Here is a 27877-nt window from a genome sequence, read left to right on the forward strand (position 1 = left end):
TTCGAACCTGGGACCCCAACAACCAAGTGACACGGTTGCAGGCGTCTTAGCGTTCTAAGCCACTATCAACTTGTCATTCCGATGACAAATATTGATGATCAAAATCTTCTGATACAGAAGAACAAATAAAATAAAGGTGGAAAAAAGCTGCCTTAGTATTTGTAATAAAGCATTGAAAAATAGGGTTACCAGCCAAGTCGGACTATAGGAAAGGTTTGGAATTAAATGACTAACATTAAAATAAATAAATAATTCGAATATACAAATTTCGAATGATTTGTGATATAAATGCTAGTCTCCAAGCTTAGCCTTCGTCCACCCACTAAAAAACACCATTCAATATGCCTGATGATCGGTCTAACCACCCGTGAAGCGTACCATAGTGGTTGAATGTGTGGGACTTCGGTGGATTCCTAATTTTTCAATGTACCTATTAGGTATAAACAGCTCAACTCGAAAGAGAATTAATTCGAAAAATATTTTAGTTTTAAAGAAAAGATTCACCATTCCATTTGACTACAGAAGTGTAATCTCGAAACAACGCTGCAATAACGTCGCGCAGAAATATAAAGCTTATTTCTCGGCCATTATAGTTGGAAAATCAGAAAATTCTTTTCACAATAACCCAGAAACATGACTGTCGCAAATTTCCTTTGGATTTCTAATATAATTATCATCTCTATAACCCTGTTCTGTTCTCTATAAGTGTTCGACTAGCATGCGGTTTTCTTTTGTGTTTACACATGGCAGTGCAAGTTCAATTTCAAGATTATTTTATGTCGCATATAACACACAAAAGTACATTATAGTTCAGATTTTAAACACAATACACAACATATTTTATTATTATTATTTGATTTCGTTTTAGAGATATTGTTTTCAATCATAAACACAATGATTCTGGTATTCCCATCTTTTCAACATTATATAATCCCAGAGGAGAAATTATTTGTCAACATATATTTTTTAATGAAAAACATCAAACTTATGTCTTTTTATTTACCACTAGTTTATGGCAGCTACCGAGATGTATTATTTGTGTTTCATAGCCTTTTTGAAAATATACATTATATCTTTGCGTTCATAAAAGAAACAAAAATATACATGGATTAAAAAATAGTCTCGGCAACTCTTTTTTCATTTTCTACATATCACTGACACACAATTAAAAATTTTACTGGCATGAAAAATCTAGTGCCAGTGGAGTCGACACTTCAAAAAATGTAATTGGGGTAGTAAAAAATGTTGTACTTATTGAAATTTTTCGAACTGTCACTGGCATGTGTAATCGTTGGGTAACCCCCCGTTTACACATGCAAAAGTACCGTTTATGCTATGATCCAAAAATAGGAATGAGGAAACAAAGCATTCTCCAAAATAACATAAAGGCTAACCAATTTAGCGGGTTAAATAGACCAACATATTTGTCTGAAAATTGCTACAATTTTGAATTAAGGTCATATAGCGTTCTTCCTGGAAAATACGTACCGCCCACGTAAATCTAATTGCGAGATGAATTCTTTACCTTTCTACTGTTATACCCTAATATATCCATAGGAACCATATTCTAGGGCAACTTAATCTGCGTCCCAACATTTAAAGCAGAGCTGCGCTTCTTTGCAAAGACGGTATACTGAGTTGTCTTTGCATTTGCTTTTCTCCCTTATGTACACTATGTGCGAAAAAAAACATACAAAAAACGTCATTAGCTTGTTGCTTTTTTCACACATACATTCAATCGTGCATTCGTTTGGTTTGTATTCCTATGGCCGGCGCTGATTTAAAGTCTGTCACTAGGTGGCAGCTCATTTTAATACTAGATCTTAAACCTATGACCTACTCCCGAGGTGATCACTGGTGGATATCATGACAAAAACCTTGTGTCAAATTGTGTCAATGTATTTCGCTCAATTCGGAAAATTGGAAATATTGATCCATGTTTTGGAAAGAACAAAAATGTCGCCCCATATTAACTGTTTTGGAGGGAGTATTATCTGTTGAGATATATGTACTCCTCCTGCAATAAAAAGAAGAGTTTAGTACTTTCATATACGAAATTAAACTAATTGTTACTATTTACTTCAATACAGTTCGTGGTGGAGGTAAAAAAGAAGTTCGGCCCGGTCGAACTTAACGCGTTTTTACTTGTTCCTTCTTCGTATGCATATGTTACATTGTTGATTACAATTCTGTTTTCAGAAAACAGAAATGGCTAAAATTTGGTACCTAGTCTTCGTTGTGAGTATAAATCTTTCCACCTGAAATTAGTCGATATAGGTCAACGTCTTCATATAGCTCCCATAGAACGGCACTGCCCGATTTTCGGTATTATTAAGGTTTTAGCTTCATTATTCCACCGAAGTGGCTGAAATTTGGTATTTAGTCTTTTTCCAGGCTACAAAAATTTCTCTCAAAAATTTTTCGGTACAGGTCAACGTTTTGAAAAAACGGTACCTCCCGATTAACGGCATTTTGAATTTTGTGGCCTCATTATTTCATCGAATTAGCTGTAATTTGGTATTTATTCTTTTTCTGGGCTACAAAAATTTCCCTCAGAAATTTTTCGGTATACGTGCATGGGGTATTCCCCGCCGCATAGAACGGTATATCCCAATTTTCTGTATATTGAAGGTTTTAGCATCGTTATAACAGGGAAAATACTGCAAGATGGTACTTAGTCTTCGTTGAGGGTACAAAACTTTTCACCTGAAATTTGTCGGTATAGGTCCATGTCTTCATATAGCCCCCATAGAACGGTACCTCCCGATTTTCTACATATAGGTCGTTCTCCACCAAAATAGCTGATATTTGGTATTAAGTTTTTGATAGAGGTATGAAACATTCCAGCCGAAATGTGCCGGTATAGGTCGGCGTACTCGAATACGTCCATAGGACCGCACCTTCCGATTTACGGTATTTTGAAAGTTGTGGCCTCAATATACCACCGATATGACTGAAATTTAGTATTTAAATTGCCATGGATGTATAAAATATTGCAGGAGAGAATAATCAGTAAAAGCCCTTTTCTACAAATAACGCCTATGGAAGCATACTTCCCGATTTTCGGTATTTTAAGGTTGTGTCATCAATATCCCATCGAAACGGATGAAATTTAATATTTAATCTCCGTTGGTGGAATAAAACTTCCCACCTGCAAATTTCCGGTATTGTTCCATGTTTTTATATACTCCCCCATAGAATGATCCCTCCCAATTTTCGGTATTTTGAAAGTTTTAGCCACAATACTCAATAGGAATAACTGAAATTTGGTATTTAGTCTTCGCTGCAGTTACAAAACTTTCCTCCAGAAATTTATCGGCACAGGTAAACGTTTTAACAGCATCCATAGGACGGCTATCCCGATGTTTTAACTACCCAAATCCAGAATATCCAGGTTTAGGTCTAGTCGGTTTTGCTCAATTTTATGTATTTCGCTCAATTTGGAAAATTGGAAATATTGATCCATGTTTTGGAAAGAACAAAAATGTCGCCCCATATTAAATGTTTTGAAGGGAGTATTATCAGTTGAGATATATGTACTCCTCCTCCAATAAAAAGAAGAGTTTAGTACTTTCATATACGAAATTAAACTAATTGTTACTATTTACTTCAATACAGTTCGTGGTGGGGGTAAAAAAGAAGTTCGGCCCGGTCGAACTTAGCGCGTTTTTACTTGTTCCTTCTTCGTATGCAAATGTTACATTGTTGATTACAATTCTGTTTTCAGAAAACAGAAATGGCTAAAATTTGGTACCTAGTCTTCGTTGTGAGTATAAATCTTTCCACCTGAAATTAGTCGATATAGTTCAACGTCTTCATATAGCTCCCATAGAACGGCACTGCCCGATTTTCGGTATTATTAAGGTTTTAGCTTCATTATTCCACCGAAGTGGCTGAAATTTGGTATTTAGTCTTTTTCCAGGCTACAAAAATGTCTCTCACAAATTTTTCAGTACAGGTCAACGTTTTGAAAAAAACGGTGCCTCCCGATTAACGGTATTTTGAATTTTGTGGCCTCATTATTTCACCGAAGTAGCTGTAATTTGGTATTTACTCTTTTTCTGGGCTACAAAAATTTCCCTCAGAAATTTTTCGGTATACGTGCATGGGGTACCCCCCGCCGCATAGAACGGTATATCCCAATTTTCTGTATATTGAAGGTTTTAGCATCGTTATAACAGGGAAATTGCTGCAAGATGGTACTTACAGCCTGTTTCTGTATGTCGAAACGAAAATGTGTGCGAATGAAACACACCCAAACTTTAGTGTTCGAAATATTATTACCTTTGCTGTTTCTTCAAAACAAAAACAAATTTGAAAACACACACACGAGTTTAGTAGTGTTTCATTCGCACACATTTTCGTTTCGACATACAGAAACTGGCTGTTAGTCTTCGTTGAGGGTACAAAACTTTTCACCTGAAATTTGTCGGTATAGGTCCATGTCTTCATATAGCCCCCATAGAACGGTACCTCCCGATTTTCTACATATAGGTCGTTCTCCACCAAAAAAGCTGATATTTGGTATTAAGTTTTTGATAGAGGTATGAAACATTCCAGCCGAAATGTGCCGGTATAGGTCGGCGTACTCAAATACGTCCATAGGACCGCACCTTCCGATTTACGGTATTTTGAAAGTTGTGGCCTCAATATACCACCGATATGACTGAAATTTAGTATTTAAATTGTCATGGATGTATAAAATATTGCAGGAGAGAATTATAAGTATAAGCCCTTTTCTACAAATAACGCCTATGGAAGCGTACTTCCCGATTTTCGGTATTTTAAGATTGTGTCATCAATATCCCATCGAAACGGATGAAATTTAATATTTAATCTCCGTTGGTGGAATAAAACTTCCCACCTGAAAATTTCCGATATTGTTCCATGTTTTTATATACTCCCCCATAGAAAGATCCCCCCCAATTTCCGGTATTTCGAAAGTTTTAGCCGCAATATTCAATAGGAATAACTGAAATTTGGTATTTAGTCTTCGCTGGAGTTACAAAACTTTCCTCCAGAAATTTATCGGTACAGGTAAACGTTTTAACAGCATCCATAGGACGGCTATCCCGATGTTTTTAACTACCCAAATCCAGAATATCCAGGTTTAGGTCTAGTCGGTTTTGCCCAATTTTATGTATTTCGCTCAATTTTGAAAATTGGAAATATTGGTCCATATTTTGGAAAGAACAAAAATGTCGCCCCATATTAAATGTTTTGAAGGGAGTATTATCTGTTGAGATATATGTACTCCTCCTGCAATAAAAAGAAGAGTTTTGTACTTTCATATACGAAATTAAACTAGTTGTTACTATTTACTTCAATACAGTTCGTGGTGTATATGTTACATTGTATGTATATGTTACATTGTTGATTACAATTCTGTTTTCATTTCGGCTTATAATCTTATAATTTTGGTTGTAGCTTAATGGTATTATTGACATTATTGTTGTTTTTATAAAATTAATTGAAATTTGTATAGCAAAAGTTACATTTTTTTTTTCATGCGTTACTCCTGGGGCTGGATTGTTCTATGAAAATTTGAAATGAAAAATATTTTCTTTATAAAAATTTTCATTTGGCATTTATTTCCTTTATAAAAGTTTTCACTTCAAATTTTGAAGCTTTAGCCTCATTATAACACAAGAATTGAGACCCTGTTCTGATAAGTTTTAATTTGTAAAAATCTATTTGTTATTTATCAATTTCTTCTTTTGACAATATTGAAGGATAAAATATATTATGTTTGGCTGATGCTAGTTTTATCAATTGATCGTGGTAAATAAGTTTTTCTCTACTCTCATGTTATTATAAATTTGGTTTATCAAGATCCTGCCATTTTCTTACGCAGATATCAGTAAATCAATATAAAGCATTTTTTTACTAAGTCTATAGATAATACACGTATCCTTACAGACTAAAAAATTTACATATATACAATTAGCATTGGATGGTAGTTTTATGTATTAAGATGTAATATTATTTTCCGTTTTAAACTAGCTTTATTTTCAGACAGATCGATCTGGTTATAAAATTTATTTATACGATTCTACTCATGATCAGGTCTGAATATATTTTTCCTTGAAAGATACTTACATCAAGATACTTTACTAAATGTAGATACATTTATTACAGAAGATTCGTTGATTTTGTAAGGATAATTAGTAGATTCTTCATATACTTTTTTTGAGTATGTTGTAGCAAAGAAGTCAGCGAACAAATTACTTATTGTGACATCATCATCTGCAACTACAGATCCATATTTAAAGGTATTTGGGTATGTACTGGATCGTCGTTTAGAGTTTATAAAGTTATAAAAGGATTTTGGATTTCGTTTCAATTTTTCTTTCATTGATGAGATATAAATTTTATACGCTCTTTTATTTTCAATATTATATTCAGATCTTGCGAAGGAATAACCAGAAAAATCAACGGATGATCTAGATTTTTTATATTTCTTAAATAATTTATTCATTTTGTTTTTCAATTTGACCAAAGTGATAGAATTCCAGGGTGGCCCTGATGGACGTTGGGGTAAAGTTTTGGGAACAGATTTAGCAATACAATCGTAAAGAATTGAGTAAAATGTATTTATTTGGGTGTCAAAATCTTGATTAGATAAAATATTAGACTATTCAACAATTGAGAGTAAGGAATTCAACTTGCAATAATAGGTCTTCGCAAAGCAGTACTGACGATTTGGCATTGAATTAATTCTTCGCGACATAATAGACTTTATAATTCTCAATTCAATTGTGGGATGAAAGCGGTCTTCGGGTTGTGTTATAGGGTCACATGAGTTAATTGACACATCTAAGGTATTGTTGACAAAAGCTAAATCCAAAAGCTTAACAGAAGAATTGAATATGTTATTAACTTGTGACAATCCAAAATCATACATAGAATCAACGAAATCTTTTGAAGCACTAATTAATGTACGGGTAATAAAACAATTCATATCAGTAACAATGTCCCACTTAATTATAGGGCTATTAAAATCACCGGGGGCAATCAGAGTATCACATGCTTTCGACGACTTAAAAGATAATCTAATAGCAGTTGGGTGTTTCAAATAAACATCAATATTGGAATTTGGAGGAATGTAGGAACATGTTAGAAATATGGAAGCGTTTCCAATTCGAATTTTTACTGCAACAAATTCAATGTCAGAAACTAAGGATATCAATTATTTCTTCTGCAGCAAAATCAGAAGAAATAGCAATGAGTACACCACCACCAGTTTTCTTTGAAGTGTCGGATCGATCGCGTCTGAAAATATTATATTTTTACACAATATTTCGGAATTAAAAATGTTTTTCTTAAGCCATGTTTCGGTGAATACAAGAATGTTATAATTGAAATCAATACTATCTAGAAATAAAGAAGTTAATTTAGTATTCAAACCTCTTACATTTTGGTAGATTACATTTAAGTGTTTCAAAGATGGAAAGTTAATTAGTTTTTTGAGGGGTTTGATTGCGGAGGTAAAACGGCGGCATCAGTAATGGGGCGATCTTTGTAGATATATTCTAGAATTATTGTTTTCGGTGGCCAGAAGTCAGGATTCACAACTGTTTCAAAAACTTCTTCAGGGACAATTACCCTAAATGATACTTTTCTTCTCTTCATTGCAAAATTGTATTTGAAAACTTGGACGACGATATCACGGTTCAATTTGGATTTAACATACTCAGTTACTTGCTCAGGCGCTGTTTCAGAAGCAAAACGGGCGGCAAAAATAGTTTTCATATTAGGTACGACTTTTAATGTGTTATCCAACGATCTTGAGGGAGTAAAATATGGAGTAGTTGATGGCGGGAGGTGTTGCTTTTGTTTCGGTGGCGTTTTTGTTGCTGTTGGTTCAGGTATTTGGTTTACTTGGTCTCGATGGAGTTTGAGATACATTTTCATGTTGTGTAGACTGAGATATTGCGGATTCGGTGTCATTTGATAATTGTGTTTTTGAAGGAGTTTGAATAATAATTTGAGGGGTTGAAACAGGATAACTCATAGAAACATCAGTAGTGGGATTCTGTAACTCATTTTTGCTGTTATCGATAATTGTCGGTAAAATTAAAATGCTTATAATTTCGATAATTAACGAAAATTTTCGGTAAGTTAACGATGAATAAAAAGTAGTCGCTAGCCTCTACCGACACAAACAGTGATGCCAACTTTTCTTTATGTTTTTAGTCATAATTTTGCGGTTCAATTTTACCGATTTTTGTCGGTAACAGCAAAAATGAGTTACAGAATCCCACTACAGATGGTTTTTTCTCTTACGAGTATCCGAAGGAGATTGAAGGAATTGTTCTAAACATGATGATTTGTCGAAAAACTCTTTATACTTGGAAAACTTTTCGGTAAGGGATATCAGATCATTTCGTAATTAAGTAAATTCGGTACTAGTTTTCCTAAAGAATGAATAAAATTCCACGTCATAAATTTTATATTGTCTACAGCACCAATGTAGCCCTTTATCTTCTCTTAGGCTGTCCACTGTTCGTGCTGCAAGTCCAACACAATTGGCATGATAGCAGGAAAAACAGATCCAAGATGTCACCATCGGCTCTTTGAAATCGGTAGGATCAATTAGGCTTTGTACAAGTTAGGCTTTGAACAAGACATATTCGTTTTTTTTTTTGTCTTGGTAAAATTATTTAAATTGAATTGTTCAAAATGTATTACAGTATTTCCCGGATATAAGCACTATGGAAAATGCAAGCAAAGCAGTGCATATAAGCGGGGGATTCATATATCGAAATCCCCTTTATAAGCACAATTAGTGCTTATATACAAATCCCGCTTATAAGCACTATCGCTGCATATATAAAAATCCCCCACATACAAATTTTCATTAAAATTTCTATTTATTCGTTTTTAATCAACCAAAAAGAAAACTATTTCATTCATAAGAAAACATCCCACTTCTTTGTTTAGTACTAGGCTCGGATATCAATAGAAGTTACGTATATTTAAAGAGAGAAGAATCTTAATTATTTTTATTCTTAAACAAGTAAAAAAGCGTTAAGTTGGTCCGGGCCGAACCATGAAATATTCTGAAATAATATAGAATAATTAGTTTTCTTGCTGTTACGAAAGTACAAATATCTACAATTTCAGGCAGAGAAGACTTTTGACCACTGAGAAATCCAAATACCTAATTTTAGCTAATTCGGTCAGCTAAAAGTTTGAAAATACTTGAAATCGGGCGGTAACGTTATTTGGGGCTATACCAAAACATATGCTTATATCCACAATTTTGGATAGATACGTTTTTTGACCACTAGGAACCATAAATGCCAAACTATAGCTAATTCGGTCTGAAAATGTAGATGAAAACCTCAAAATACCTGAAACCGAACTGCAAACAAAAGACCCATCTTTCCGAAATTTCAGTATTCTATCTCTATTTTTGTGGATGCTGTCGTGATTACCACAGAAGGAGGATCGGAAATGCATAGATCGAATCCGAGTTTTAGCTTGATAAAGAATATTTATACTTTATAGTGTTGCAAATGATTATTTCAATGAGTTACAAACGGAAAAACAAAGTTAATATACCATTCATACTATGGTGGAGGGTATAAAGAGTACGTTATTTTGCCTGTGCATTGTCCAAAATAGAATTGCTCTATGTTTTCTATTTCATGAAGCAATTGGCAGGAAATTTTGGAAATTTTATTTTTTTCACTATCGTTCTCATCTAATTCTTTATTCTACAACATAACTTCTCTGACTTCCTTGGATCTCCATAACATTGTAGGTTGTTACTGCTCGTCAAAAATCACATTGTATGTAAATACAAAAACATGCCTTTTTAAATGTCAACAATATTCATTGATTTTCTAAATTAGGGCCAAATCTATAGCTCTGCGTGTTGCGTGTGCGTTCAAAAATACAAAAACAAATTACATGTATTACAAATTGAAATACATGTATTTTGTATAGGTTTGGCCTTTAGTCAATAATTTTTCGCCTTTTGCGACCGCCAGTAGATAGAGTAAATGGCTTGTTTATTTTTATTGCAATTAGTTCAGGTTTCTCTAAAAGCATATTGCCTGAAAGACCAGCTCCAAATGAACGAATTTCGAAGACTGCGTGCTCATTTTGCGTTTTATATTGATATTTCTTGACTAGTCTTTCTCCACTTAACTGTCCTTTCCACGTATATGCTTGCCATATTTAAAGTCGATAAAAATTTTTATTATCATCCAAATTATTTTGAGCCGGTGCATATAAACGAATTTTTTAAGCCAAAATTAAAGAATGATGACAACATTTCAAGTGCTTATAAGAGGGGAATGCATATAAGCGGGATGCATATATCGAAATAATGTCAATGTATTTTGAACAAAAAATAACATTTGCACAAATTCCAGTGCTATTAACCGGGGAATGCTTATATCCGGGGTGCATATAAGAGGGAAATACTGTATATGATTATTTTTTATTTATTATTATTTTTTTTTTTGACCCACTGTAAATTGATTTGGACAAATGGATGGTAACTATTGTGGTGAGAAGTGTTTATCTAATTCAACAACAAGGTGAAAGAAGCAGATTGAGTAATGACGGTAATGATAACACAGCAATAACAGGTGACAGAGTGACGTTTATTTGTGTGTATGTATGTATAGGAGTAGTTTTGTTTGCTTTGTTTTGTTTACTCACAAAAACAAATATAATGCAAATTTACAGCCAATTGTCGTAAGTATTTTTCACGAATTCACTGCGTTTGCCGTCAGTATGTGTAGACAACGAATGATTTTTCGATTTCATGGGTTGTTGCGATTATAGTAGAGACAATTACTGATTTTATTTTTGCTTAAAAAGCGAAATATTTAGGAACTTTTCAGAGCGAATTTCAAACACGTCCGAACAGAACAAAAGGTAGATACGAAGTGTTATTATTATTAATTTTAATTTGTCCGTTCACAGTTTCTATTAGTTGATGATTATTGTTATGATTGTTTTGGATGTGATTAAGAATGTCTTGCCTATCGTCGTCGTCCATGACTCCAAAGAGCCATTTTTGAGCTGTTCCTATAATATCTATCAATCCTCATTTTATCCTGTTTAAAGGAATTATCGAATGAATTTTTGATTTAAGAGTTTCTATCTCAATATTCATTTTACCTTTAATTTCTTTAATATTTTGGGCAATCTTGTCGACTACAAGGTAAATTTTGTTGGGGATCGATTACGTTTAGAATTATTGCTGTTTCATTAGCGATTCTCTCGTCTCGTATAGGGACGTAAACAAATCCATTGTTGTTCATGACTGGCTTTATCAGTAGGGATGAAGTTGCCGGTTTGAAAATTGAAAGCAGCAAAAATGTTATTAACAACATCTGAAAATGGTATTTTATAAAAATTGCTCAACTTTGGAATAAAATTTTATTTATTGTAGGAGGATCTGGCCTTGTTTCATGTTTTATTTGCCTTTTGATGTTCATAGGGTGAATATTGTCAAGTTCTTTTCTACGAAACTTGGGTTCTTCTTTATGTCTTACGCTTTTATAGTTTTTTGTGTATCCAGTTTTCCTAGTTTTCTCATAATCTTACTAATCTTTATTTGCTTTATTTCTAATAACTTCGGAATTAACTTTTCCATATTGTGCTTCCAAGGGAGTGCATTTTATCGAGCTATGGTAAGTGTTATTGTAACATGATATTGCTTTTGTCATTTGATCTGTTATTGGCAAATTTTCTTCTAAATTAGGAGCTCTAATTCTTTCTGTTATAGTATTATTCAATCTTTGAATTTCCAGTGTGACTATTTGCCTGTGTAATATGATATTCAATTCCTTCAGTGGATAAGTATTCAATAACGTTGTTAGATTAAAATTCATTATCGAAAACGAATTTCTTGATTTTGCCTTTTATGGCTATAAATTCTTGTGTCTTCTGGACAATCGTCCGACTATTTCTGTCAGGTAGGTGGGAACATACTACATGTTTTGAGAATTTGTCAATAAAAATTATGAACGAATTCTTTGTGTTAGTATAGGTGTCGACGTGTATAATTTCATTAATTGTATTAGGAGTTTCAGTAATTTGGAATTTTGGTTTAATTGGATGTCTATCGTATTTTGCTGATGAACATATGCGACAATTTTATAAAACTTTATGAATAACATGCTTCAATTGAGGATTGTATATTCTGAATTTTATTCCTTCGTAGGGGTTATGATATCAGTTGCAAAATATGAGCTTCTAACAAATTTGATGTTAGCGCTTCTAGAAAATTCCTCGATTATAACTTTTTGAAGCTTATTGTAATAAAAGTCACGTATCTTAGGGGTAGTTTACACTATATGTAAATGTCATATGACACAAAATAAAATCATTCCATATCTACCCACGGAGGCAATGTGAAGACGTAGTTTTATTAGATTATTGCTGTTGTGGACGCACAGAGTAAATTGCGTAAGGAAAATCTCCAATATTGCACATATTAGCGAATATATAACGATGGAAAAGTTCATGTCATATGACATTTACATATAGTGTAAACTACCCCTTAGAGAATATTCCAATTTTTATTTTTTTCAAATACTCCTTTTATTAATAAAAATTCCTTTATTTTGAAAGACTGTAAGAACGCTGTTTGTTTTCTTCTCGGCTAGGATTATTAGCGTTCTGAATCTTTTAACAACAGTTTCTAGGAATGGAAAACAGTCATTGAAATTTTCTTCCTGAGAGTGACAAGTCTTACCATCAATTACATTTATGTCTCCTTTGTCTTAGTTTATTCTACTAAGAAAGCCAGCTATATGGTTACTTTTCCCTTTTATATATTCAATTTTAAAATTATACTCTCCTAGTTCGATTAACCATCGTTGGAGCCGTGGACTTATGTCTTTTCCAGCATATTTAGCTAGAAGCCATTTAGCAACTTGATGATCACGCTCGAGGTCAAATTATTTCCCATAAATATAGGGTCTAAAGTATTTTATGCCCCAAACAATGGCTAATAGTTCCTTTTCAACTATTGAATACTTTGTTTAATGAACATTAAGGGTTCGGGATGCATATGCTATTGGATGGTCTTCTTGTGTCAAGACGGCTCATTTCTTTCTAAAATCCGGATATCTTAGAATCAGGTTTTTCGTTACCATATCTTTAAGAAGATGAAATCTCAATATATAATTGGGATCACTAGTATTGACTGTTTTCCTTTTCGGAGGTATCTAATCATAGGATATGCCACATTGGCGTAATTCTTTATGAATTTTCTGTAAAAGCCAGTCATACCTAAAAATGATTTAATTTGTTTTCCAGATTTTTGTAGTTTTAGAGATGTTATAGTAGCTACTTTGTCTGGATTTGGTTTAATTCCCTTATCCGTTAAAATGTGGCCTAAGAAGCGAGTTTCTTTTTGTAAAAAGTCACATTTATATATTTGTATTTTGAGTTTCGCAGATCTTATTGCCTGAAAAATCAAACGGAGGTTATTTATATGCTTCTTTAAAGAAGTACTAAATACTAAGACATCGTCCGTATAAACGACACACATTTTGTTTATGAATTCTCGAAGAACAGAATTAGTCAACCATTGAAACGAAGATGGAGCATTTTTAAGCCCAAATGGCATCCGAAGAAATTCGTAATGTCTAGTTGGAGTGGAAAACGCCGTCTTTTTTCTATCTTCCTCCTTAATAGGAATTTAATGAAAACTCTTAGCCAAATCGATGGTACTGAAATATTGGTATTTCCCTATAGGAAATTTATCACCAATAATATTTTTATTAAGCTTACGATAAGCGATAACAATTCGACAATCCTTAAACTCTGATAATATTTCTCTGATATGGGCATTTTCTTCCTCGATACTTTCAATGTTATAAATTTCATCATACAGGATTGGATAAATCTCCTCTTGGAAGTCAATTTTATAGCAAAAAATTTCAATAAATTTACCTGGTGTTTCTATTTTAGCTTTAAGAGGAATTAAAAAATTTTGACCAATAATGGCATCATATTTTTCATTAACGAAATCTTTAACCCTCGAAATTAATGTTCCTGTTGCAACAAATTGTTTTGGTATGGGGGTAACTATTTCATAGTCAATTTTATCAAAACCAGGTAATGTGCGGAATGTTAGAGGATTTTCTAATTTTTATTCCGAGTAGTCTTTTAAAATATGAGGTTTTATAATACTAGTGTATGATCCTGTGTCAATTAGACATTTTATTCTTTGTCTGCCTATTGTCAAAATTACTATGGGCAATCTGCATCAAAAGGCTGGTTTGAAAAATGTACTTGCAGGTTATTTTGCTTTTCGTGTTCAACATTTATAATATCCATTAGGTACAGAGATGAATTTTGAGTATCTACACTCATGTGAGAAACTCTTGTTTGACATGATGTTGCTCCACTATTCTTATATCTATCGTCATTGATTTTTGATTTGTATTATCGACACTACAATTTCTTATTGATTTGTTATTACCCATTGAATTAATATAATTATTAGTGACTGAAAATTCCCCCTCAGTAATGCTGGGGACATTTCCTGAGTATTTCAGCCATGAAAAACTTCTCTACAAGTGGTGTCGTAAGACTCGCCGTTCGGACTCGGCAATAAACAGTAGGTCCCATATCATTAAGCCAATGTGAATCGACGTGCACTCGTTGATATGAGAGAAGTCTCCCTTGTCCCTTCGGGGATATTGTGGGAACATATGTATGTATGCATTAGTGACTGAAAACTTATTGTTTTTATTTTGAGAATATCTGTGTGTAAAGTGAATGGCCCTTTTGTCATCTAAGGGCCATTATTACATGTGTTCTTTTACTATCTGATGGATTTGAAAATGCAAAATAAACTAATTTGGAGGCATACAAAATATAATTTTCACATTGAAAGTTATTGGCAAGAAGCTCCTCCTTGAAATTCAATCATCACTTTTAACTTTAACTTAACCGGAACGCTATAAATCTGTTCGGTAAATCCAAACTATAACAAAAGAAAACTTATAATAATGGGGGTAAGAGTCCTAACTGTGTATATTTTAGTATTATTCCTATCATAATATGGACTAAATCTCTATCTATACATGATAGTGAATATATTCCTGGTTTTTCATTATCAAAGTCATATATTTCAGCTAAATCTTAGCCTTTTCAAAAACTCTAAATAATTCATGTAGATTTTTTACCTTAACGGCTCTGCAATGATTGAAAATCTCAACATACGTTGTTTTAGGTTTTAGATGTCTCTTCTCTTCTCTTTAGAAAACTTTTTTCACTTTAGTTCAGTTTCCGACTGCGGCAAATACGAATTTGTGGCCAAAGCTAATTTCTTCTTTCAAAGAAATATAACGCCGTATTTTGATGTTTATTATTTGGCATTATTTTATTCAATAATTTCTATAGAAAGTGTTTTTAGTACAGAAGAAAATATATTTTTGTTAATGCATTTTGTTTCTGTTGAATCAACAAAAGCCAGTAGTAGTTTTTGGAGTTCACCACACTTAGATTGAGTTTAATTTTAAATATTTTTGTACAATTATGCTGACATCGTCGTAGTCGGCATAAGTGTGTATATTAGGCTGGCTAGAGAATGTAACTCGCGTGTTGAATATAGGCAATTTATTTTGTTGAATCTCAGCAAAACTGACGAACGTATCGGTGAGAAAATTAATATGTGAGGCAATGGTGGTTGTGTCTCTGACCCTAGGTACTCATTAGGGACACTAAGGCGCGACCACGCCCACTTTTTAAATATGTTTTATATCCCAAATTACTTAAACGATTTTCTTGAAAATTTCAGGTTTAATATTTGGTTAAAATTCGAGGGGCGGGGGACATCCCCTGTAGCCCATTTCTAAAATTGTTTAATTTGCAAAACTTACGAACGTATCAGTGTGAAAATTAATTCGCGAGGCAATGGTGCTTGTGTCTCCGACCCTATGTTCTTATTTGGGGCCTTAATACCCTACCACGCCCACTTTTATAAATATGCTATATCTCCAATACTATTGAATCGACTTTCCTGAAAATTTCAGAGAATTTGCACTGATGGCCCTGAAATGTACCGTGCCTATTTAAAAAAATATATTTCTAAAACTTATGACCGCATTTGTTTGATATATGAGGAAGTGCCCACGGCAATATAAGGGGCAACAACAACAAAATCTATACATGGAAAACGCGTTGAGGGATATCCAGATTTATTTTCCACCAACGAAGTTGATTGGCTGCATGCAGTTCTTCCTTCGAACGCAGAATTTTTTTATCTTGGTCTATTTATAATCAAAATTTCGAGAGTCAATAAATTTCAACATCTTCGTAAATCGAAAGATTTGTAGAAGTTGATCATAGATTGTCAGAAACTTCAACAGCATCAAATTCGTCTCAAATTAGGACTATTTTTACGATAATACTGCCGAAGTGCTTCCCAACAAACCCAAATAACTTTAGGAGTGAATATACATACAGTATCGCAGGGTATAGGCTGAGATTACATGAGGAGGAAAACAACCCAGCATTAGAAGCTTTGCTATTTTTGGAAAACAAGAGTTAAGATATCAGCAAAAAAACACTTCAAGAAGTGGAAATGCCAAGTTCAGAAATATCTGACAACAACGCTTATGACAGACTATCATTTTGAAAAAACTGTTACCGAATCGATTTGCGAGATTATGTATTGGCATATGTACCACTTTCAAAGCCCCAACAGTTGCGTATACAGTTCCTTGCATAATTATTTTGACAAAATCTACATTTGTATTAAAAATCTACATTTGTATTGTCAGAAATCAAAAAATTTGATATTAACAGCTAACGGGTTTTCTTCGACCTCTCAGCTAAATAAAAGTTAATGGATCAAAGAAATTCCAGCTTAATTTCTGATTAAGGCGGATGTTTTAATAGGGAGGCAAAATAAATACGGCATAAGTATTTGACGTGTCAAATTATGTTATGTTACTTATGTTTCTTTTTGGTACCAGAAGTAACTGTTTTAACTAAAGGCCTGCGTACATAAGCTGCTCTGCCTGATTGCCTTGCTTTCCTGCTTCATTTTTGACATAATAAAAATAAAAGAATAAAGAAGGCCGAGGAAATTTCGAACTGGGTTGCCCTTTTCTTTTTTATTCTTTTATCAGAAGTAAGCAAGGTAAGCAGGCAAGGCAGCTTATGTACGCAGGCCTTTAGTTAATGACATTTAAGTAAAAATGTACTTGGCAGTCATAGCTTTTAAATTAAATTAAAACAATTGCTTCGGTTATAAAAGTAGCTAATTATCAGATATTGCTGCTGTTATCTGTTTATTTTTTAACCAATAAATATCAAAATACTGAAAACGCTGTAACTATGCACGATGTAGGCAGAACATGTGAAAATGCGGACTTTGCTTACCGGTAAATAGAGCAGTATTAAAAATCTAATCTTACGTATGCAAAAAATCGTCATCTTCTCAGCAATTTCGAAGTCGAGAAATCCTATTAAGACTAGAACCTCTAGAGATTAGAACAAATTAATTCCAAGTCATATTTTGCTATTCCACTCGGTTGATAAGGCCAAGTTACAAAAAATTGTCAATTAGATTTTCAATAAAAATCATTTGCCCTACACAATCATTTTGGCAGAGCATATTGTGGACTAATAAATATATATTTTAACATAATTCATGTTAAAATAAAATTTTCGGCAAGCTTAAGTCAAAACACCGCAAAAAAACTTGGGTATCTTTTTGAAATAAATGTCCTTCTGGTGATATTTCCGTTAATGCTGTGGACTGTAATGAATATTTTGGCACTTTGAACGATCTTTCATAACAACTTGGTAATAAACTGTTCGAAGTGTTGTGTATTCATTTGCAGAACACTGGTACCATTGGAAGGCTGAATTTTGAGGAACATGTTTGGATCTTATTTCCGCTTCAAACTTAAAGTTATTTCCTTAAAATATCAAAATTGTAAGGCAAAAAATGTTCTTAATCTCATAAAAAGTCGAAGTACGCAAAACATTTCGAGATAATGGGAGAAAACCATCGAACATTTTTTTATTGTTAAATCTCTTGAATGTCCTTATGTCTTTGAAATACCGATTCGTAAATGAGTACATAATATTACAGATGTGTGTGAAATATTTTATTTCTACTGTAACCGAGGATAATCAAAAGTATAATTACGAATTACTAATTGTTGAGGTCTAAAAATCATTAGAAAAATTTTGTCAAAATACTTATGCCACGCAGTGACATTTTATTTCCATTTGAAAAGTGCAAGCGTACATTTGAATTAATAAATTTTATTACTAATTTTAAGTACTCTAGTACAGGATTATCCAGAATATTTTTCATATGTTGGTAGAAGACTAATCCGGTAAAAAAACCAAACATATAATTTTTTCAAACTTGTCAAAATAATTATGGCACGCACTATATGTAAAGCAATGTGGTAGAAGTCACAACAATTAAGGAACTAATGTCATTATTCCTCTGATCCCTGTGGTATCGACATACTTGGCCTTCAATTTCAAAAGGCTTCAATTTCTTTTTCGCCTGGTATTTGTGAAGACGGCTAACAGAGCTTAGTGTCACTATAAAACTATAATAATAAGTTTGCATTTACGAAATCTACTAGATTTCAATTGTCAATTGTTAAATGAAATCCAATGGATTTTAGATGAGGTTTCAATTGACGAGTACACAAAGGAATTGACAGTGGAAATCGAGTGGATTTCGTAAATGTAAACCAAGCATAAGTGCCAGCAACAATAATACACCGACAGAAGACTGTACAATAAAATAAACACGGCAGAAAGAAGAATGCCTCAAAAATGAAATATTTATGCGTGCAAGACACTTACTGATCCACTAAATGTAACGACAGAGTGACGACGACAGAACAGCAGCTACTTTCAACGGCGTGACAGTAACTGACCCAAAGAGGTGCGCGTGTTATTTTAACGGGCAGTTCATAGAACACCCCGAGAGTGATAGGGCGAAGAGAACTGTGCTACGCCGTATAAGAAGAGCCCTTCCAGCCGCGGAGGTACCACCACAATTTACGATGAGCGATGTTGCGGATGCATCCGAAACGCGAAATCATCCAAAGCGTTGGGCCCACACCGAATATCGATGGTAATGCTTAAGCAACTGAATAAACCTGGAGTTGAGTATTTAACAAGTGTCTTCAACCTATCGTTAGCCACCCATATCATACCAGAAGCCTGGAAACTTGGCAGGGTGGTCCCGTTACTGAAGCCTGGCAAGGATACCAGCAGAGGTGAATCGTACAAGCCGATTTCGCTCCTGTCGCCAGCAGCAAAGATCCTAGAGGCACTACTACTCCCCACGATGAGAAGGTGATAGTTTTCGGAAAATTCATAGTACTACTACAGCATTAGATGCCATATCCACACATATCAGTAGAGGACTGAACAGTCATGGTGGCTCTTGACGTATCAAAGGCTTTCGATACCGTCAACCATGCCAAGCTGTTCGAGGATATAGAGAAGACTAATCTCCAGCCATATTTGAAACCTTGGGTAATCAACTATATGTGCGGACGCCAGTCGATTGTGGAATTCAGAAACAAGAAGTCCAAACCCGTAGAGTGAAAAAGGGAGTTCCCCAAGGAAGGGTGATATTTCCGGAACTGTTTAACCCCTATCTTTCTGAAATTCCATACCCTCCAGACGGTATAGAGATCGTGATGTATGCGGATGATTGTCGGATCCTATCATCGATGACATATGTGATAGGTTAAATGTCTACATAGTTGACCTAGTGCAGTTTTTCCATCTGAGGAATATAAAAATATCCGCCTGGCACATGGATGGTTGAAATGAGGCTCACACTGAAAATATTGGTCGATGGTGTACTGATTCCGTCCACTAACTACCCCAAAATACTGCGTGTAACGTTCGATAGCATATTTAAGTCAGAAGTAGGAACAAGGTGCTCAAGTCGCTGGCCGGCAGCACTTGGTGAGCTGACAAAGAAACCTTGCAATAGGCCGGTCTGTCGTAAGCTATGCGGGGTCAGCGTGGTCTGCAAAGTTTAGCACTACGCAGTGGAAGAAGATTAAAACCTGCCAGAATGCCGGCCTGAGGACTGCAACATGGTGCTTCCTCATGACACCAGTGGACCATCTTCTTGAGGAGACGAAGATTTTGCCGATGCGTCAACACAATACCATTTTGTCGATGCAGTACCTGCTTGGGTGTTATCGCAGTGAGCATCCCTGTCACGATTAAATGGACAGGCTTCCTCCACCCAGGCACGTCAGGAGAGATCTTCATGATATAGAGAGAGAGGTCCAAAGGTATAAAAGAGAACCTCTAGACCAAAGAGCTTATCAGGCAGGCTTGGATAGCATTCACACTGACATGGTTGCGCAGGCAGTACAGAGATACAGTGTGAATGCCGTACTTGGAGACCACCTCCCATCCATCGCAGCAGAAGAACGCCAGCTGCCAAGGCAATCACGAGTGGTTTTAGCCCCTTAAGATGCATGCAGCATGTGGATTGGGACAACACGATACACTGCATTTGTTTAGCAGCCAAGCTAACCACACTCACCTGTCTCCTGATTCCTTATGGACGCAACCAGTCCAGGTTGCAGAATTCTTGAATCTGGACACAGAGGAACCTGATAACTGAAATAAAACACGAACGAACACATTTGCATTGCTACAAGAACAACTGCAGAGCGTCGATGTTGAGTATGTACTACACAAGCGTGTGTATATCAGCAATGAGAGGCCACGATTAAGGCGTGCAGTATAAATATGAACCCGATTTATTTATGAAAATATGTTTGTATATTTACACTGCTAATTCTAACGAAAATGAAATCAATGAAAAATATTTTTGTTAATTTTCTCGTTTAGAGTTAAACTTGATGATCTGAAATTATTTGCAAGTGAAAAAGGAAAGCCAAGGACTCGAACCCACATAGTCATCAAATTACGTTACCTGGTTTCATTGGTGGTAAAGCAAATCTTCGGACGTATCGACTATGCAATGGCTTCTCTGTCCTAGAACTTATCGTTTTTCAAATGCAAATGTGTTTTTGTACATTAACGCGGATACTTGGCCACAGAAATGTATTCTTCAAGACAAACGCTTTTTGCGCTGACTTTGAAGTTATGAGTTGGCTTTGAACGCTAACACGCCATGACAACATTTTTTGATATGTTTTTCAAGGACGTGGGTTCAAATCCCAGCCGGGCTCAGCCTGTTTTTTTCATAACTTCAAAGTCAGCGCAAAAAGCGTTTGTCATGAAGAATACATTTCTGTGGCCAAGTATCCGCGTTAATGTACAAAAACACATTTGCATTTGAAAAACGATAAGTTCTAGGACAGAGAAGCCATTGCATAGTCGATACGTCCGAAGATTTGCTTTACCACCAATGAAACCAGGTAACGTAATTTGGTGACTATGTGGGTTCGAGTCCTTGGCTTTCCTTTTTCACTTGCAAATAATTTCAGATCATCAAGCTTAACTCTAAACGAGAAAATTAACAAAAATCATTAAAAAAATAATCTTCGCCATAAAAGGCAAAACTTCAAAAAATAAAAAACAGGCTGAGCCCGGCTGTGATTTGAACCCACGTCCTTGAAAAACATATCAAAAAATGTTGTCATGGCGTGTTAGCGTTCAAAGCCAACTCATAACTTCAAAGTCAGCGCAAAAAGCGTTTGTCATGAAGAATACATTTCTGTGGCCAAGTATCCGCGTTAATGTACAAAAACACATTTGCATTTGAAAAACGATAAGTTCTAGGACAGAGAAGCCATTGCATAGTCGATACGTCCGAAGATTTGCTTTACCACCAATGAAACCAGGTAACGTAATTTGGTGACTATGTGGGTTCGAGTCCTTGGCTTTCCTTTTTCACTTGCAAATAATTTCAGATCATCAAGCTTAACTCTAAACGAGAAAAATAACAAAAATCATTAAAAAAATGATCTTCGCCATAAAAGGCAAAATTTCAAAAAATAAAAAACAGGCTGAGCCCGGCTGGGATTTGAACCCACGTCCTTGAAAAACATATCAAAAAATGTTGTCATGGCGTGTTAGCGTTCAAAGCCAACTCATAACTTCAAAGTCAGCGCAAAAAGCGTTTGTCATGAAGAATACATTTCTGTGGCCAAGTATCCGCGTTAATGTACAAAAACACATTTGCATTTGAAAAACGATAAGTTCTAGGACAGAGAAGCCATTGCATAGTCGATACGTCCGAAGATTTGCTTTACCACCAATGAAACCAGGTAACGTAATTTGGTGACTATGTGGGTTCGAGTCCTTGGCTTTCCTTTTTCACTTGCAAATAATTTCAGATCATCAAGCTTAACTCTAAACGAGAAAATTAACAAAAATCATTAAAAAAATGATCTTCGCCATAAAAGGCAAAATTTCAAAAAATAAAAAACAGGCTGAGCCCGGCTGTGATTTGAACCCACGTCCTTGAAAAACATATCAAAAAATGTTGTCATGGCGTGTTAGCGTTCAAAGCCAACTCATAACTTCAAAGTCAGCGCAAAAAGCGTTTGTCATGAAGAATACATTTCTGTGGCCAAGTATCCGCGTTAATGTACAAAAACACATTTGCATTTGAAAAACGATAAGTTCTAGGACAGAGAAGCCATTGCATAGTCGATACGTCCGAAGATTTGCTTTACCACCAATGAAACCAGGTAACGTAATTTGGTGACTATGTGGGTTCGAGTCCTTGGCTTTCCTTTTTCACTTGCAAATAATTTCAGATCATCAAGCTTAACTCTAAACGAGAAAAATAACAAAAATCATTAAAAAAATGATCTTCGCCATAAAAGGCAAAATTTCAAAAAATAAAAAACAGGCTGAGCCCGGCTGGGATTTGAACCCACGTCCTTGAAAAACATATCAAAAAATGTTGTCATGGCGTGTTAGCGTTCAAAGCCAACTCATAACTTCAAAGTCAGCGCAAAAAGCGTTTGTCATGAAGAATACATTTCTGTGGCCAAGTATCCGCGTTAATGTACAAAAACACATTTGCATTTGAAAAACGATAAGTTCTAGGACAGAGAACCCATTGCATAGTCGATACGTCCGAAGATTTGCTTTACCACCAATGAAACCAGGTAACGTAATTTGGTGACTATGTGGGTTCGAGTCCTTGGCTTTCCTTTTTCACTTGCAAATAATTTCAGATCATCAAGCTTAACTCTAAACGAGAAAATTAACAAAAATCATTAAAAAATGATCTTCGCCATAAAAGGCAAAATTTCAAAAAATAAAAAACAGGCTGAGCCCGGCTGTGATTTGAACCCACGTCCTTGAAAAACATATCAAAAAATGTTGTCATGGCGTGTTAGCGTTCAAAGCCAACTCATAACTTCAAAGTCAGCGCAAAAAGCGTTTGTCATGAAGAATACATTTCTGTGGCCAAGTATCCGCGTTAATGTACAAAAACACATTTGCATTTGAAAAACGATAAGTTCTAGGACAGAGAAGCCATTGCATAGTCGATACGTCCGAAGATTTGCTTTACCACCAATGAAACCAGGTAACGTAATTTGGTGACTATGTGGGTTCGAGTCCTTGGCTTTCCTTTTTCACTTGCAAATAATTTCAGATCATCAAGCTTAACTCTAAACGAGAAAAATAACAAAAATCATTAAAAAAATGATCTTCGCCATAAAAGGCAAAATTTCAAAAAATAAAAAACAGGCTGAGCCCGGCTGGGATTTGAACCCACGTCCTTGAAAAACATATCAAAAAATGTTGTCATGGCGTGTTAGCGTTCAAAGCCAACTCATAACTTCAAAGTCAGCGCAAAAAGCGTTTGTCATGAAGAATACATTTCTGTGGCCAAGTATCCGCGTTAATGTACAAAAACACATTTGCATTTGAAAAACGATAAGTTCTAGGACAGAGAAGCCATTGCATAGTCGATACGTCCGAAGATTTGCTTTACCACCAATGAAACCAGGTAACGTAATTTGGTGACTATGTGGGTTCGAGTCCTTGGCTTTCCTTTTTCACTTGCAAATAATTTCAGATCATCAAGCTTAACTCTAAACGAGAAAAATAACAAAAATCATTAAAAAAATGATCTTCGCCATAAAAGGCAAAATTTCAAAAAATAAAAAACAGGCTGAGCCCGGCTGGGATTTGAACCCACGTCCTTGAAAAACATATCAAAAAATGTTGTCATGGCGTGTTAGCGTTCAAAGCCAACTCATAACTTCAAAGTCAGCGCAAAAAGCGTTTGTCATGAAGAATACATTTCTGTGGCCAAGTATCCGCGTTAATGTACAAAAACACATTTGCATTTGAAAAACGATAAGTTCTAGGACAGAGAACCCATTGCATAGTCGATACGTCCGAAGATTTGCTTTACCACCAATGAAACCAGGTAACGTAATTTGGTGACTATGTGGGTTCGAGTCCTTGGATTTCCTTTTTCACTTGCAAATAATTTCAGATCATCAAGCTTAACTCTAAACGAGAAAATTAACAAAAATCATTAAAAAAATGATCGTCGCCATAAAAGGCAAAATTTCAAAAAAGAAAAATATTTTAGTTTTAAAGACAAAATACTATTCTAGGAAAAGATTCACCATTCCATTTGACTACAGAAGTGTAATCTCAAAACAACGCTGCAATAACGTCGCGCAGAAATATAAAGCTTATTTCTCGGTCATTATATTTGGAAAATCAGAAAATTCTTTTCGCAATAACCCAGAATCATGACTGGCGCAAATTTCCTTTGGATTTTTAATATAATTATCATCTCTATAACCCTGCTGTTACACGTGGCAGTAAATTGGTGCAACTTGAGTACAAGTATTATACTCGAAAATGTCGAAAAAGTGTTCGACTAGCATGCGGTTTTCTTTTGTGTTTACACATGGCAGTGCAAGTTCAATTTCAAGATTATTTTAATTCGCATATAACACACAAAAGTGCATTATAGTTCAGATTTTAAACACAATACACAACATATTTTATTATTCTTATTTTATTTCGTTTTAGAAATATTGTTTTCAATCATAAACACAATGATTCTGGTATTCCCGTCTTTTCAACATTATAAAATCCCAGAGGAGAAATTATTTGTCAACATATATTTTTTAATGAAAAACATCAAAGTTATGTCTTTATTTACCACTAGTATATGGCAGCTACCGAGATGTATTATTTGTGTTTCATAACCTTTTTGAAAATATACATTATATCTTTGCATTCACAAAAGAAACAAAAATATACATGGATTAAAAAATAGTCTCGGCAACTCTTTTTTCATTTTCTACATATCACTGACACACAATTAAAAATTTTGCTGGCATGAAAAATCTAGTGCCAGTGGAGTCGACTCTTCAAAAAATGTAATTGGGGTAGTAAAAAATGTTGTACTTATTGAAATTTTTCGAACTGTCACTGGCATGTGTAATCGTTGGGTAACCCCCCGTTTACACATGCAAAAGTACCGTTTATGCTATGATCCAAAAATAGGAATGAGGAAACAAAGCATTCTCCAAAATAACATAAAGGCTAACCAATTTAGCGGGTTAAATAGACCAACATATTTGTCTGAAAATTGCTACTATTTTGACTTAAGGTCATATAGCGTTCTTCCTGGAAAATACGTACCGCCCACGTAAATCTAATTGCGAGAAGAATTCTTTACCTTTCTACTGTTATACCCTAATATATCCATAGGGACCATATTCTAGGGCAACTTAATCTGCGTTCCAACATTTAAAGCAGAGCTGCGCTTCTTTGCAAAGACAGTATACTGAGTTGTCTTTGCATTTGCTTTTCTCCCTTATGTACACTATGTGCGAAAAAAAACATACAAAAAACGTCATTAGCTTGTTGCTTTTTTCACACATACATTCAATCGCGCATTCGTTTGGTTTGTATTCCTATGGCCGGCGCTGAATTAATGTTTGTCACTAGGTGGCAGCTCATTTTAATACTAGATCTTAAACCTATGACCTACTCCCGAGGTGATCACTGGTGGATATCATGACAAAAACCTTGTGTCAAATTTATGTATATGATCGAATTGGCATAACAAAGTAGACTTAGAAAACATACAGCTAACTGGAATTCCACAATACTTTAATACACTATTTTTAAAAATATCAAGCTATTACCTCCTCCTCCTTCAAAATCCAATATAATATTTAGCAATACCTATTAGTTTCAAGATTCAAAATTGTATGTGACTTGAATTTTTCGAACTGTCACTGGCATGTGTAAACGCAGGGTAAGGAATATTTCACCCCCAGACATTAACTTCCATTATATTACACAGTGTTATAAACTGATAACATTTCATTATATTTCTATGATGTACTATTACAGATGCCGTTTCTTGCGATAAACTGGTTATTATACAAGAGTCTAACATTCACACCAAAAAGACCCGGCTAGTTTTTACAGACCTACAGAGACGAACATTGCAAGCGATATTTAAGGTGCGTGTAATAATTAATCCTAAGCGATAGTCTATCATATTTTTTATTGGCATATAGGAAACAAAGAGACCATCAAAAGAAATGCAAGTAACTATTGCCAGACAACTTGGCTTAGAACCTACTACTATTGGTAATTACTTTATGAATGCCCGACGTCGTTCGATGGATAAGTGGGCTGATGATGGACTAAAGGGAAGCCATAATTCTGCAGGTCATGTATAGCAATACCCATTATTACCCGAAAGTATGTAGAGGCAAAATTAAAATTCAATTGACATGCGAATTAACTAAAATCTTTGTGCATATATATATGCAAATAAGTTAGTTTGTAATAAAGTAATTTGCAACAAAAGTTATAACCTCTTTTTTGTAATGATGTTCCGATTTGTTTATTATAATAAATTGCATAGCTCATAGATAGTAGACATGTTCCATACAGATAGTTTTACCTTAACACTTTGTCATTATCTACGAAATACCAAAATACAGATTTGTAGTGGAATTCGACAAATATCGGTAAAATTAAAATGCTTATAACTTCGGTAATTAACGAAAAAGTTAAAGTTAACAACCAAAATAAAGCTGTTGCTAAATCCTACCGATAGCAACAGTGTTGTCAACTTTAGTTCATACTTTTCATTCATAATTTTGCGTTTAATGTTACCGATTCTTGTCGATAACTCAAAAAATTAGTTACAGAATTCCACTACTGATTGGTTAACGACCATGTTTTGTGTTGTTTACAGTGAAATCAAAAAAGCAATTTTTCAAAAAAATGGAATTAGGTTGTAAAAATTTTCGTCTGATCATTTTTATTATTTACTACGTAGATTGTCATGGCAAGAGTTCATCGATCAAATTAAGTCTTTGTATGATAATGAAATATCACCTATAGTACTGTGAAAAACGGGATTAATAAATTCAATCGCTCAAATATGAAGGTCGTTGTGCCACAAAACATTGATGCCGTGATTGTACACCATGACGATACGAGTAGTTAATAAATATATGTATGTTATAAATTTCCTGGGAATTTTATGTAATTTGGTACTTTATTTAAACAAACACGTGGGTGGTACACTGAGAAAATATGTATGTATATGTGAGCGTGGGAAATTCTTGGGATTCCGTCTGTCTGTCCGTAAGCGTGCTGAATCGTGTCGATGATTAACGTGGGTGTTCCTGTTTGTCCGTCCGTAATGTAAACAAATCATTTACGTGCGACCGTAGGAATTTCTTGGAATTCCGTCTGAACATGCGTAATGTAAACAAATAACGCGTGTGACCGAGGGAACTTTTTGGAGTTCGTTTGTCCGTAACCGTTCTCAATCACGTATATAATTAACGTCTATCCGTCCGTTTGCAAGTTTACTGATCTAAATTCCAAATATTTAGGATGAAACTGTACGCAACAATAATTGCTTTGAGTGTATAAA

General features: G+C 34.6%; 1 long non-coding RNA gene across 6 annotated transcripts in view; it reads left to right on the forward strand.

Moving 5' to 3' along the window:
* The window catches only part of LOC141388112 (uncharacterized), a 291585-nt gene extending 264654 nt beyond the window's left edge, over positions 1 to 26931 (forward strand). For 3 of the 6 annotated variants that reach the window (XR_012408723.1, XR_012408722.1, XR_012408721.1), the window contains exons 2-3: positions 26329 to 26441; positions 26499 to 26880. This is a non-coding gene — a long non-coding RNA (uncharacterized lncRNA). Of the gene's footprint in view, positions 1 to 26328; positions 26442 to 26498 lie in introns of all 6 variants that reach the window. The other 3 variants (XR_012408720.1, XR_012408719.1, XR_012408718.1) reach the window with 2 other exon arrangements.
* Positions 26932 to 27877: the final 946 nt, after the last annotated feature.

This window comes from Musca autumnalis, unplaced genomic scaffold (assembly GCF_047663935.1).
Source record: "Musca autumnalis isolate F117 unplaced genomic scaffold, ASM4766393v1 scaffold_6, whole genome shotgun sequence".
NCBI classification, from domain to species: Eukaryota; Metazoa; Arthropoda; class Insecta; order Diptera; family Muscidae; genus Musca; species Musca autumnalis.